This window comes from Molossus molossus, unplaced genomic scaffold (genome assembly GCF_014108415.1).
Source record: "Molossus molossus isolate mMolMol1 unplaced genomic scaffold, mMolMol1.p scaffold_m16_p_16, whole genome shotgun sequence".
Taxonomy (NCBI): Eukaryota; Metazoa; Chordata; class Mammalia; order Chiroptera; family Molossidae; genus Molossus; species Molossus molossus.
Genome location: NW_023425351.1, coordinates 62,215,852 through 62,227,801, shown reverse-complemented (window position 1 = coordinate 62,227,801; position 11,950 = coordinate 62,215,852). Strand labels below are relative to the sequence as shown.

Genomic DNA, 11,950 nt, shown 5'->3' with positions numbered 1-11,950 from the left:
TCAGCCCCTCCCCCGGCTTTGCCTTTTGCCTGGAGGCTCTTCATCCAGGTGTGCATGGCCAGACGCTGTCACCTCCTCCATGGGGCCTTCTCTGACCACCCCATCTGCAAGGCAACCCCGTCTCTCCTTATGCCCCTTATGTTACATGTCAGCATGTTCATCTCCTAATTGTCAATTTGTTTCCCGGACGAGAGGGCAACATTGACAAGAGCAAGAACTTTGTCCACGATGCTTATTGTTATACCCCCGACCTAGACCGGGGCCTGGGAAACACTGGGCCCTCACTGGAGATCTGTGGGATCAATGAGGACATGCAGAGAAATGTTTCAACTACTTCAGCCCTTCCCGCCTTTCATTGTTTTAGGTAAGGAGGTGTATTGCCCACATCTGGTCATTATTGTGCACGAATATCATGGAGAAGTGTGGCTGTCTCTTGGATTTCCCCACTGGGTTCCAGGTCGCAACACTTTGAGTCTTGGGACTTTTGTTATCCAAACCTGATCTCTTGAGTCGGAGGAACTTGTGTGTGAAAAGGGGAAGCCTCAAAGCCCCGTGTGCTCGCCTAGAGGTCTCTCCACCTCACCACACGTTGAAGCTAAATGTAACCATGGGTCATGTTTAAAGTGTCACCGTTGGCAGCCTCACACTACAGGAAATGCTGTCCCTCTCTTCCCACTTGCCCCCACCCCCCATCTATAGTATTTTAATAGGAAAAGACATCAAACACACACAATAAAGGCACTGAAGTGACTGGTGACAGGAGAACTAATACAAAACAAGAGCTCTATAAATATGCACTTGAAGACTACACAAGAACAATATAATACTTGTTCAGTGAAACCTGTAAATGAACCAAGTTCTCAGAGAACTGGAGATTTTGTTTCACTCTCTTTCCCAGGATCAGAAATTCCAAAATTAGAGGGGAAACACAGAAAAAAAAAATACTGCATGACAATGGACACTAAGTTCATAAAGAACTTTTTTTTTTTTTTAATGAGATGTTATGGAAGAAAATACCATGAAGGTAATAATCCCATGAGAACTGCTTTTTAAGCACAGTAAATTTGAGCCTTGGTCTTCATGAAGATACCATAACTTACATAGAAAACTATAAATACACAAGACTCCAGGAAAAAAGTCGAAATACATATTATTGAACGTTTTGTAAGGCAAACACTTTTGAGGGGAAGGAGAGGATGGCCAACTGTATCTTAAGAATACAGAACTAGCAAGAAACTTCCTCGGACAAAGGGTGCTCCGCAGGGAAACATATTTTGTGAAGACATACAACTTAGATATATTTTTACAAGGAAAGGAAAAGTACTGAATAATTGCAGTCCCTTCCAAAAGGGAAATCTTAAATTAAGGGGGAAAAGATTCTACTAGTGTAAACAAGTCCGGCTCAGGAAGAAAACAGAACAATCTATCCAGGATTCTGTCCATGAAAGTAACGATGATAAACTTTTAACAATAAAGAAATAGGCTATGCAAACGTTCATTCTCAGAATTGGTGAGCTCTATAGGAATATAACCTAAGAAGCCTGAAATACCAATCAGAAAGAATATATGTACCCCCATGTTCATAGCAGCACTATTTACAATAGCTAAGATCTGGAAACAACCTAAGTGTCCATCAGTAGACGAATGGATAAAAAAGTAGTGGTACATATACACAATGGAGTACTATGCAGCTGTAAGAAAGAAAGATCTCTTATCCTTTGAGACGACATGGAGGGACCTGGGAAGTATTATCCTAAGCAAAACAAGCCAAACAGAGAAAGACAAGTATCATATGATCTCACTTATTTGTGGAATATAATGAACATAACAGTCTGAAGAACAGGGTAGTCCCAGAGACGTGGAAGTGGGGTACAGACTGACAATCCCCAGAAGAGGGGGTGGGGGGAGAGACAAATCACAGAACTTATATGCATGTATGCATGAACAATGGACATGGACAACAAAGCTGGGAACAGGGCAGGGAGGGAAGGGGAGGAGGTTATCAATGTGGTAAAAGGAGAAACATCTGTAATAAAAATAAAATAACAAAAAAAAGAATTAGTGAGTTCATCTGTGCTTCTTAGTGGGGTGCATAATAATGTCCCAGGAGTTTGTTCACTCTCCAGTATTTCTCATTGACCAACTCAAAAAAAAAAAAAAAATATATATAGTGAACCGCCCACTGGCTGCTGCCATCCATGTAAATGGTGCACTGCTTCTCACTGGCTGCATCAGGTTTCATCTGGTGTGATTCTACTTCGCTTCCAAGTTCTTCCAAAGCCAACCTCTCAGCCAGATCCCTGGACAAGTGATCCACAGTGGCATTACCTGCAGTCTTTCTGGATCTTGCCCGTGCCTTGACGTGTTTTTCCTCGTGTGGGAGGAGGCCTGAACACTAACTTGGGTTCACTCGCTCCATCCATCGCTGGATCAGTTGCATTGTTATCGTCAGGCTCAAGCCCAGAATCATCGGAGATTTTGGTCTGTGTGTTACCAGGCCCTGCTTCCTGATTGCTGTGTGCAGATGCGTTACCACGGTGCGAACAGTCGCTGTTGTTGATGGCGGCCCCCTCCATCTTCAGTCTGTCCTTTCTTGCCTCGCTGTCATCACATCATGGCCCGTATCTTCAGTCCTTCCTCGTGTGGTGACTAAGAGCTTGCTGCCTATTGGGCTTGCTGATCCCGCTAATACTCTCCCTCGATGAGATTCATACTCATCATGACTTGGAGAAACTTCGCTGATGAGTGCCTCCAAGTTTGGGGTGATCTTTTGAAAAGGAGTTTTTTCTGACAGGTGGGACATTCTTCACTGTCACTTCTGAGGGCTGTGATCATACAGTCCGCACAAAAACAATGTAAACACTCCTTTGTAGCCATGGTGTCCTTCAACACACCCACACAAACTGGGCACATGAATTCACCGTGGCGACTTCGAGGTGAAATCACAGTTTCCCAGCCATCCGTTGTTGCCTCCTGAAGTGTTGGTTGTAATTCATATAAATTGAGTTCCCGTGTTTTGCTTCATGGTCGAGTCCCAATTGTCTGCGCAGCTTAAGACATCGTGGCTCCTGCACCAGCCCAGGACTCGTTGGCTACGCCTGGAGCGAGCCCCAGGGATAAGTCACCAGAGTCACCATGGCCGCTGGTGCCACTGCTCGGTTGGCGAGCCTTGGCTTCTCAGTGGAGCTCGGGAGACACAACGGGGGCCACTCAATGTTCACGAGTGATGAAGGGAAACTGGCTTGGGCTGGCGCTGTGGGAAGAGCAGGAAGGCGAGAGCGAGAGAGGGGCTGGTGGCCTCCACCTACATTCCCAGTGAATCGAGTGTGTGTGCTGATACCGTCGACAAACACAAGGAGCAGTCTTTTGAACATGGGCAAGGAAAAAGCCAGGATTGGTTGTTCTGTTCTCTTCTCGGGTTTCTATGCAGGAAATAAAACATCTTTGGTACGTGTTAAAGGAATTCTCTCTGGATGTCTGGAGTGTAGGTCTTTGAAGGCCAAGGTGGGGTCTTATTCACCATGATTTCCCTTGCCTGGCACAATTCAAGCACGAGAGGCCCTCTGCATAATGAAGAAAGATGGGGATCTGAGGTCATACAGACTTGGGCTTAAATCTTGGCCCAGCCATTCTCTAGCTCTCTGATGAGCAAATTCCAAGTTCTCTGAGACACAGTTTCACATTTATAAAATGGCAATAATAACAACAATAATTAGCCAAGCAGTGTCTGTGGGGACTCGATGAAGTGATGTGTATTCGGCAGTGAATCACAGGATCTACAATAATCAACTGTTGTTACTGCTGATGCTTTGTTATTATTATGATCATCACTTATGTTGCATTACCTGGGTTAGGCTGACCCCTGGGCATTTGCACTTCATCTTCCTTCTTCCTAAAATGTCCTCCTCTTCATGGTAAACTCTTCTTCATCCTTCAAAGACTTTTTCAGAGAGTTAACAGGAATTGAGACCCAGCCACCTTACTGTCTTCAAACCCTGTCACAAGAGGGCTAGTAAATATTTTTTGTTGTCTATTGAACAATAACCAGCTGGAAAGAGGTTGTGAAGATTTCCTGAGAGGTTAACTTGCATGGTAGCTGGATATAAGGTGCCATCCAGATACTGCTTACTGCTCCTGTAAATACGAGCACACAGTCCCGGGGAGCGTCCTTCGCGGGGAAGCTCAGGAAGTGGTGTGACCTGGGACACCATGGAGAAGTGTCTTGTTACATCTCTAGGAAGCAGCTGAGAGAGGCAGCCCGTCTCTGCCATGTACTCCAGCTCTCAGATTTCCAGGTTTCGATGTGGGCGTGTGTGACTAATAAGCATGCATGCAATGAAATCAACGTTGCCTTCATAATCCCAAATTCCCGAGTCATCCCACGTGTGCCCCTCAGCAGCTGCATTACCTTAGCGGTCACCTACTCCAGGGTTGGTCTTTTCTGTAAAATGGGAGTGATAACAATACCTGCTTCATGTGGTTCACGTGAGTATTTGAAACAATGTTCATGAAGTCATTTTCTAAAATTCCATGAAGTGAGTAACTACTGTTAATTACCTCTGAGATAGTGAAGTTAATAGTGGAGACCAGAGGGTGCTAATTTGAAAGACAAAAATCAACCAATCCAAACATCATTATGCTCTTGCCTGAATTTTAAGACTGATGCAGAGGAAAAAAAATATTCTTGGAGAGAGGATCACTCCATTATTTGGGAAAATAGCTTAAGGGACCCCTTGCTTTCCACGAGAAGGCCCAGAGATAACCTGGATGCCAATGGAGGGTGTTAAAATCCCTCTGTGTAATCAACTATAGCAATTTTTACTTTTTCTCCTCTCTCCCCTGTCTCTTGTCGGCAGAGGCAGGAAGACAGAGATTTGTTAGATGTTCCCTTTCTTAAGGAGCTCGGTACAGGCAGAAAGAATCCAGCAGCAAGCTGTGGGTTATGCCCTAGGAAGCAGATCGTTCAACCTAAGAGAGAGACGCCCATGGTCTAGTCAGGTAGTCTAAGCTCAGTGATATTGTCAGCCTACGTTAGGGTTTGTGCTGTCCTCCACGTCGTTTATCCCCATGCCATCAGGAAAGATGAGATGGCCTGTGTCCCTGCAGAGTGGTGCAGGATGGGGCAACAGCCAGAAGGAGCAGGTACCACAACACCAAAGACCATCAAGGAGTAGCCTTGGGTCATCTGGAATTTGGAACGACAGACAAGAGATGATGACTGCCAGGTCCCCATCCCCCCCAAGGGATTTTCAGAAATATTTGTCAGGGAGCTGAATTTCTTACAGTCAGTAAGGTACGGGGCTTGCATATTTACTTCCATATTAAAGGCTGGTTGACCTGAAGGGCTGGGGTTGTAGGGTTGCCTGAGCTGTAGTTCTTCCCTACGGGATTCTGCCTCAGGTTGGCAGGGACAAAGCTCTCCTATTCACTGCTGTATGTCTGGTGCCTCGCATGGTGCCTGCAAGTAGCAGATGTCGAATATGTGTTCGCACTGCCTTTTAAAATCGTCTGTTGAAACAGACTTTTAATTCTGGAACACTTTTAGATTTACAAAAAAAGGAAAGATGGTCTGGAGAGTGTTCAGATGCTCTCTCCCAGTTATCCCGATTGTTAACATCTTATATTACCCTGGTATATTTGTCAAAACTAAGGAATTAGCGTTGGAACATTACTGTAAACTAAACCCAGATTTTATTCAGATTTTACCAGCTTTTCCAGCAATGTCTTTTTCTTTTATTTTCTTTTCTGGAATCTCCTCCAGGATAGGACATTACATGTAGTCATCATGTCCCTTTGGTGTCCTCTGGTCTGGGACAGTTTCTCGGTCTTTGTTTCCTATGACCTTGTCAGTTTTCGAGGACATTTGTCAAGCATTTTAGAGCCCACCCCTCAATTTGGAGCTGTGCTTTGTCCTTCTCATGATGAAAGTGGACCTCTGGGTTTCTGGGCTGGTACATTGGCCCGTTGACTTAGGACTCTACCCTGAAGTTGCAGAGGGTAGGGTGTCTTTGGCTGGTGAGAGGACTTGGTGGGTGAGGTATAGGTGAGGCTGGAGACGGGGTTGCTTGCTTTCTTCCATCTGACCTGCCAGGCTGAGGCAGTGTTTCTAGGGCCAGCCACCACACAGTCAGGGTGCGAGGCCACTAACAGGTTGGCACAAAGCCATCTGTGCTCCTGGAAAAACCAGCCAACTCGTAAACCTCTCCCACAGTGCCTGGACCGCAGCAAGCCCTTGATTCATGGTGGCTCTTATTATAACATATCCAGAGAGCTGTCTTATTTTATAAAGAATGACCTGATGATGACCACCTTGAGAGAGCATGGGATTACACAGCCAGCTTGCAGTGACTTCCTTAGCTAAGAGAGCTTTCTCTGTAAATATTTCTGAAGAGGAACCGAGGTCTTTGGGATAGGAGAAAGGGGGAGTAAAATAAGAATCAGTTATACCTTTTTTGACACTCTTTAAAACTTCTTGTCCCAAAGCTTTTCTGTATTTCTCTCTTTTATGTCTTCTCTGGCTGATACTACATGAAGGAATATTTAATATTTAGCTTCTTGAGTTATTTTGCCTTGAGGAGTTGACTCCCTGCTTGCTCAGTTTGCTTTCCCAACCAACTGGAATCATAGTGATCTCAGTAGGGAGGCCCCGAGATACAAGAAAGGGAGTGTAAAGTTTGGAATCCAGGGATTTGAATGCTATATTGCCCATTATAGTATCACCTTAATCAGGTCCATTATTCTCTCTGAGCCTCAGGTCTTTATCTATAGAATGAGATGAATACAACTACCCCACAGGAGTGTTGAAAGGACCAAAGGAGAAGTGAGATATATGTGAGGAGTGACTAGCAGATGATGGACTCCTATTGAAACACTCACTGCTACTTTCGGTATTTCCTTCTTCTCTCTTAGGCAGAGCAGTTAAAATCATATTGAAAAGAAACACATAACCTGATGGTTCAAGTCTTAAGCCTGGACATTTTGTGGCTAGAAGAGGGTAGAGGAGACAGAGAGGAGAATTGGTATTGTATTCAGATCTTTATTCCTCTTGGCCTACTGTAGTTTAGACATCATTAATATCATTACATTACAGCCAGCAACCCACTTCCTGGGTGTCTCCAGGTCTCTGAGATCTTTGGGTATTAGGACTTGAGCTAAGGAAAACATGTACTGGATAGAATAGTATTTAATGAACATTGATCCAAATATCCCTCAATCCTGGGGTGAAGGGATGGAGCATATTGGAGCTTGGGTTGTGTTGCATACCCTTCCTTCCAATATATTCCATAAGTTGCAGGCTACAAGTCATGGTGCCATTTCAAATTCTGGGCCTCCCACCAAAATATGAAGACCCCTACATCACCTTAATAAATGGATGATGTTCCCCCCATTACACCTTCTGATTGCCTAGATATCTCCCATTGAATTCTTACCTGTATTGAAGGCCAATTTCTAGAAGACAGCAGGGCCTTTCAGACTGACTGTGGTTGAGTAAGGAGAGAAGTGAGGTAGGAAAAATTTAATTTTTCAGGAAACTATAACCTTTTTCATCTTGGATGAATTTTAGAAATTATGTCTCAAATGGATTCCTGAAATCTTCTTGCCATTCCCACTGCCACTGGGGTTATGGTCTTTGTATCTTGTGGTGCATGTTATTCTTTGACTTCCCATAGCATTTAATTTTGCATATACTACCTCATTTAATCAACACAACACCGAGGTTTGATTGCCTCACATGTTGGCACTTTCTACTCCACGTTATAGTGGCTAGTGCACTAAAGAGCCTTATTTTCCTCTCAAGACATTTTTTTTTTTCATGAAGGGATCATAACTTGCTCATCTTCATATTTCCACAATGTCTTGCTCAGCGCATGGCATGTATTCTCTAGCGTTTCTGTTGAGTAAATACAGTTTCAATGATACTCTTTTATATTTTTGTTAGTGGCAATATTTTGCTCTAAAAACAATGGATGCTTCCAGACAGTAAATGTATCCTGTGAAATCTTGTCAAACATCAGCCTTAAATTCAAGAGCCACAGATGCAAGAAACTTGTTCAAAGTGTTGTATTTATTGGATCTTTCGGGTTCATATGCCCTTTTGAATTCCGAAGTTCTTTTGGATATGAGAAAAGAGAAATTAGTCGACCATCAAAATTACTAAGAAAACAAGAATAGAAAGAAGCATGGGAAGATTGAGAGGTGAAGAGTGGCCCTGAGCTAACCCATCAACAGAGGGAAGGAAGGAAGTAGGAGGAGCCATTGTCCAAGACTGCAGTGTAAGCACAGGCATATGCCTTGAGAAAACGTAGTCCCTCAATGGGACACTGGGCTCCAGGAATTCTGGATTTCTTCTCAAGGAAGCCTTACAGATAAAGGAAAGAAAAGGTTGTGTAATTTTCAGAGGTCTTGGGCTATGATGATTTGGGAACCAGATCCCATCTAGAGCCTGAGTCAACTATATTGACCTATATTTCCATTCTGCTTGGTGCAATTCTGACTTTTTGTTCCTCAGAGCTATGAGAACTACTTTGTGTGCTGGACGCATGAGCTATTTAATTTAGTATTCCATCTCTGACAAGATGTAGGGTGTGGGAGGGCATGGTTATCTTTCTTGATATTACTGTCATAGGTTATAGATGTGCTCCAATGTTCCAACTTTTCTTGATAATGTATGTGAAAGATAAGTAGATTTCAAGTCTTCCTGTAGTGACTTGATATTTTAAACTGAAGTGCCTTTCTTCCTTCCTTCCTTCCTTCCTTCCTTCCTTCCTTCCTTCCTTCCTTCCTTCCTTCCTTCCTTCCTTCCTTTCTTTCTTTCTTTCTTTCTTTCTTTCTTTCTTTCTTTCTTTCTTTCTTTCTTTCTTTCTTTCTTCTTTCTTTATTTTTTGAGTTAACAATGATTTTTACTGCCTGCTATACAAAAACTCTCCTTTATTTGCCCAAAGAAAGGTAACTGTAGTTTAGAGGAAACACCATAGACTTGGATTTAGAAGACTTGAATTTTAATCTCAGGATTCCCTCTTACTAAGCATGTATTTCTATAATCAAATCTTTGGTGGGATACTTACACGCATATGCATAGAATGAAGTAAAATGGCATAGGGATTTTGCAATTAGTTGGTCTGATCAGTGTGAATATTGGGATCACATGGCCTGGTTTAAAAAATTTCTTCCATTACATACCAGTCGTGTAATCTTGAGACATTTACATGGTGACTTAAAGAGTATAAGCTTCCTTACTGTATAGAGCAGATAATAACTGTACCTAATTCAAATAGTGTAATTTTGAGACATTTACAAGGTAACTTAATTTAAGTTTCCTCACTGTATGAAGGTTTTGCAACTATTAAAAGGGCAAGATGGTGGATGAAAATGCCTAGCACAGTAGCCATCACATAGTAAAACCTAAAATATATTTGGGATTATTATTATTGTTGTTATTTATATTCATATATCCTAGCTATGCAAACTTGGATGAGTCACTAAAAATCTTAGCTTCAGGTTTGTTATTTGTGAAATGGAGAAAATAAAAATTTAATTTCTGGATTACTGTTCTGTATATCAGAAATCACTAAGAAATTCATTATAGAAATTTCTTCTTTAGTGATTCAAGGTGGGTATTCTTTAATCTCTAGTATTGGTACTAGGGATCTGCTGAATCAATATATAGTTATTTTGTTCACATCTGTAATGGTTTAATGTATTTCAACCTTATCCATCTTCAGCCTGTGAGTTTTTGGACTCTCTGTTTTCATATGGCAGCTTTCCAAATCTTTTGGTCATTGATTTATTTTTTTCTGGACCTTCTCCATCTATATTGTGTCATTCTTATGGAGCAATGACCAGAGCTATCCTGGAATATACCAGATGTCAAAAGTAGAATAAAGACAGTAGAAAATTAAAGTGTGTGTTGGTGAAGTTCAACTTTATTTTTGTGACTATGTCTTCTTCAGTCCAGGAAGTAGACAAAAGACAGGTATAATGAAATAAGCTCGCTAAATAGAATTCCAACATAAAGAAGATTTTCTCGGGTCTGAGCCAGTGGGCTTACGTTGTCCATGCACTTTTTGCCAATGGGTCGCTTCCCAGTTTATGGGTTTGTTATTTACAAGGCTGACATGTATTCAACGGTGGTTGTAAGATATAGAGAGAAGGATTTTTATTTTGAAGATAAAAATATATTTTTTTCCCTGTGAGCTCCACTCCACCACTACTTAAATTGTCTGATATATAGGAGGAAACAATATGTAAAAGAAACACCTACTCCTCTGAGTTGACCCATATTATAGAGTCACTGATGCCTGGAACTGTCAATGAAAAAAAATAATTTCTGACAATGAGAACTGAAATAAAATTGCTCATTTCCTGGCACGTGGGAGAAATTGTCTTGAATTGCTTTCCAAGAAGCCAACCCTCCAAACTGGGCAAAAAGGAGGCCAATAACATCACTTTAATAACATTTAGTAAAATTTTGACCCAACTAAAAGATTTTTGGGTCTTTCATGTTGAAACACTTTGCTTTTAATGACATAGCTTTACATACGTTTTCCCCTAAATGATCACATGCCATTCATATAAGCTTGTATCATGAATAAGTAAAATTCACTGAATTTGAAAGTTCAGCTCCTTGAGCAGTGACAGAAATCCTAGACTGGAGTATTTTAAGTAGTCACAATAAAAGAGCAAATGTCAGCTCATTTTGTGTCTGTTGCTGGAACAGTTCATCGACTGTAGGTGCTGTGACCTGGGGACTTAGTGATCTCTGAACCCAGTCCTTCCATGTTTTAGGAGTGAAGTCATGATATATAGACACAGTTACATCTGCTGCATTTGATGTCTGGCTCACTAGTGCAAGTTGTCTACAATTCAGGGAAATCCAATACCATGGGTCTCAAATCTGCTGGCTCATTAGAATCGCCTGAAAAAATTAAAATGCAACAGAACAAAACTGATGCTTGATTCTCAAACCATTAAATTAGAATCTATGGGGTATGGTTCAAACTGTAGTAATTTAAAACACCCCAGGTAATTCTGAGGCCAAATGAAGTCTTTATTTTATACTTATAGTGGCATCCCCAGTATGTCTGCTAAGTGACTCTTTTTCACTCATCTTTAGGTGAAATTTTATGAAGTGGTTACTGGACACATTTCGTCATATTAATTGTTAAAACTGCATCAAAAACACAATGCAGTCAAGTAAGATTTATCACTCTTCATTCCCAAGAGCATAGCCTCAGTATTGGTCCTAAGCATTTCTCACCTGGACAGCTGCCCCAAGGTGAATTTAAGATTTTTGTTTGTTTTGCTCTTTGATGTATTTCTAGTTCCTAGAACAGTACCTGGCACACAGCACAAGCTCAATATGTATTAATTGCATGAATGAATAGCTATTACAAGATCATTGATATATTAGCTAGGTTTTGCTGAAAACAATCTTAAAAATCTCAGTGATTTAACGGAGTCATTTATTTTCATGCTCAGATTGGAAAATCGATTTTGTTTTAGCAGATTTAGGCTGAATTCGGCTGGGCTCTTCTGGATCCAGGCTCTGGTGAAGTCCAGGTCTGCTTCATGTCTTTTCATCCTGAGACTCTTCTCTTGAATCACAAGAAACCAGAGGGTGTGTGATGCCTCTGAAGGTCTTGGCTTGGAACGGGCATACTTCTGCCCGCATTCCATCAACTAACGCAAGTTATATGGCCAAACCCAACATCAGTGGGATGGAAAAATAGCTTCCCACTCTAGTGGGGAGTCCTGAAGCAAATAACACTCATGTTTTATTGTAATACATGGAGAGAATGAGAATTTAGTGATCAATGTGCTATCTGTATATCTGTAATCTCATCACGTTTCTTAGAGTGAAGAAGGGCAACTTTTCATCATGCAATTCACTGCCCGAATTCATTCGTTCCCTCACCTACTCTACACACACATACTTGCACAAACACATTCC

The 11,950-nt window shown here is 41.7% G+C and overlaps 1 pseudogene; it reads right to left on the bottom strand.

The window, feature by feature from the left end:
- Window positions 1-2,080: 2,080 nt before the first annotated feature.
- Window positions 2,081-3,060, bottom strand: LOC118631478 (annotated as a pseudogene).
- Window positions 3,061-11,950: the final 8,890 nt, after the last annotated feature.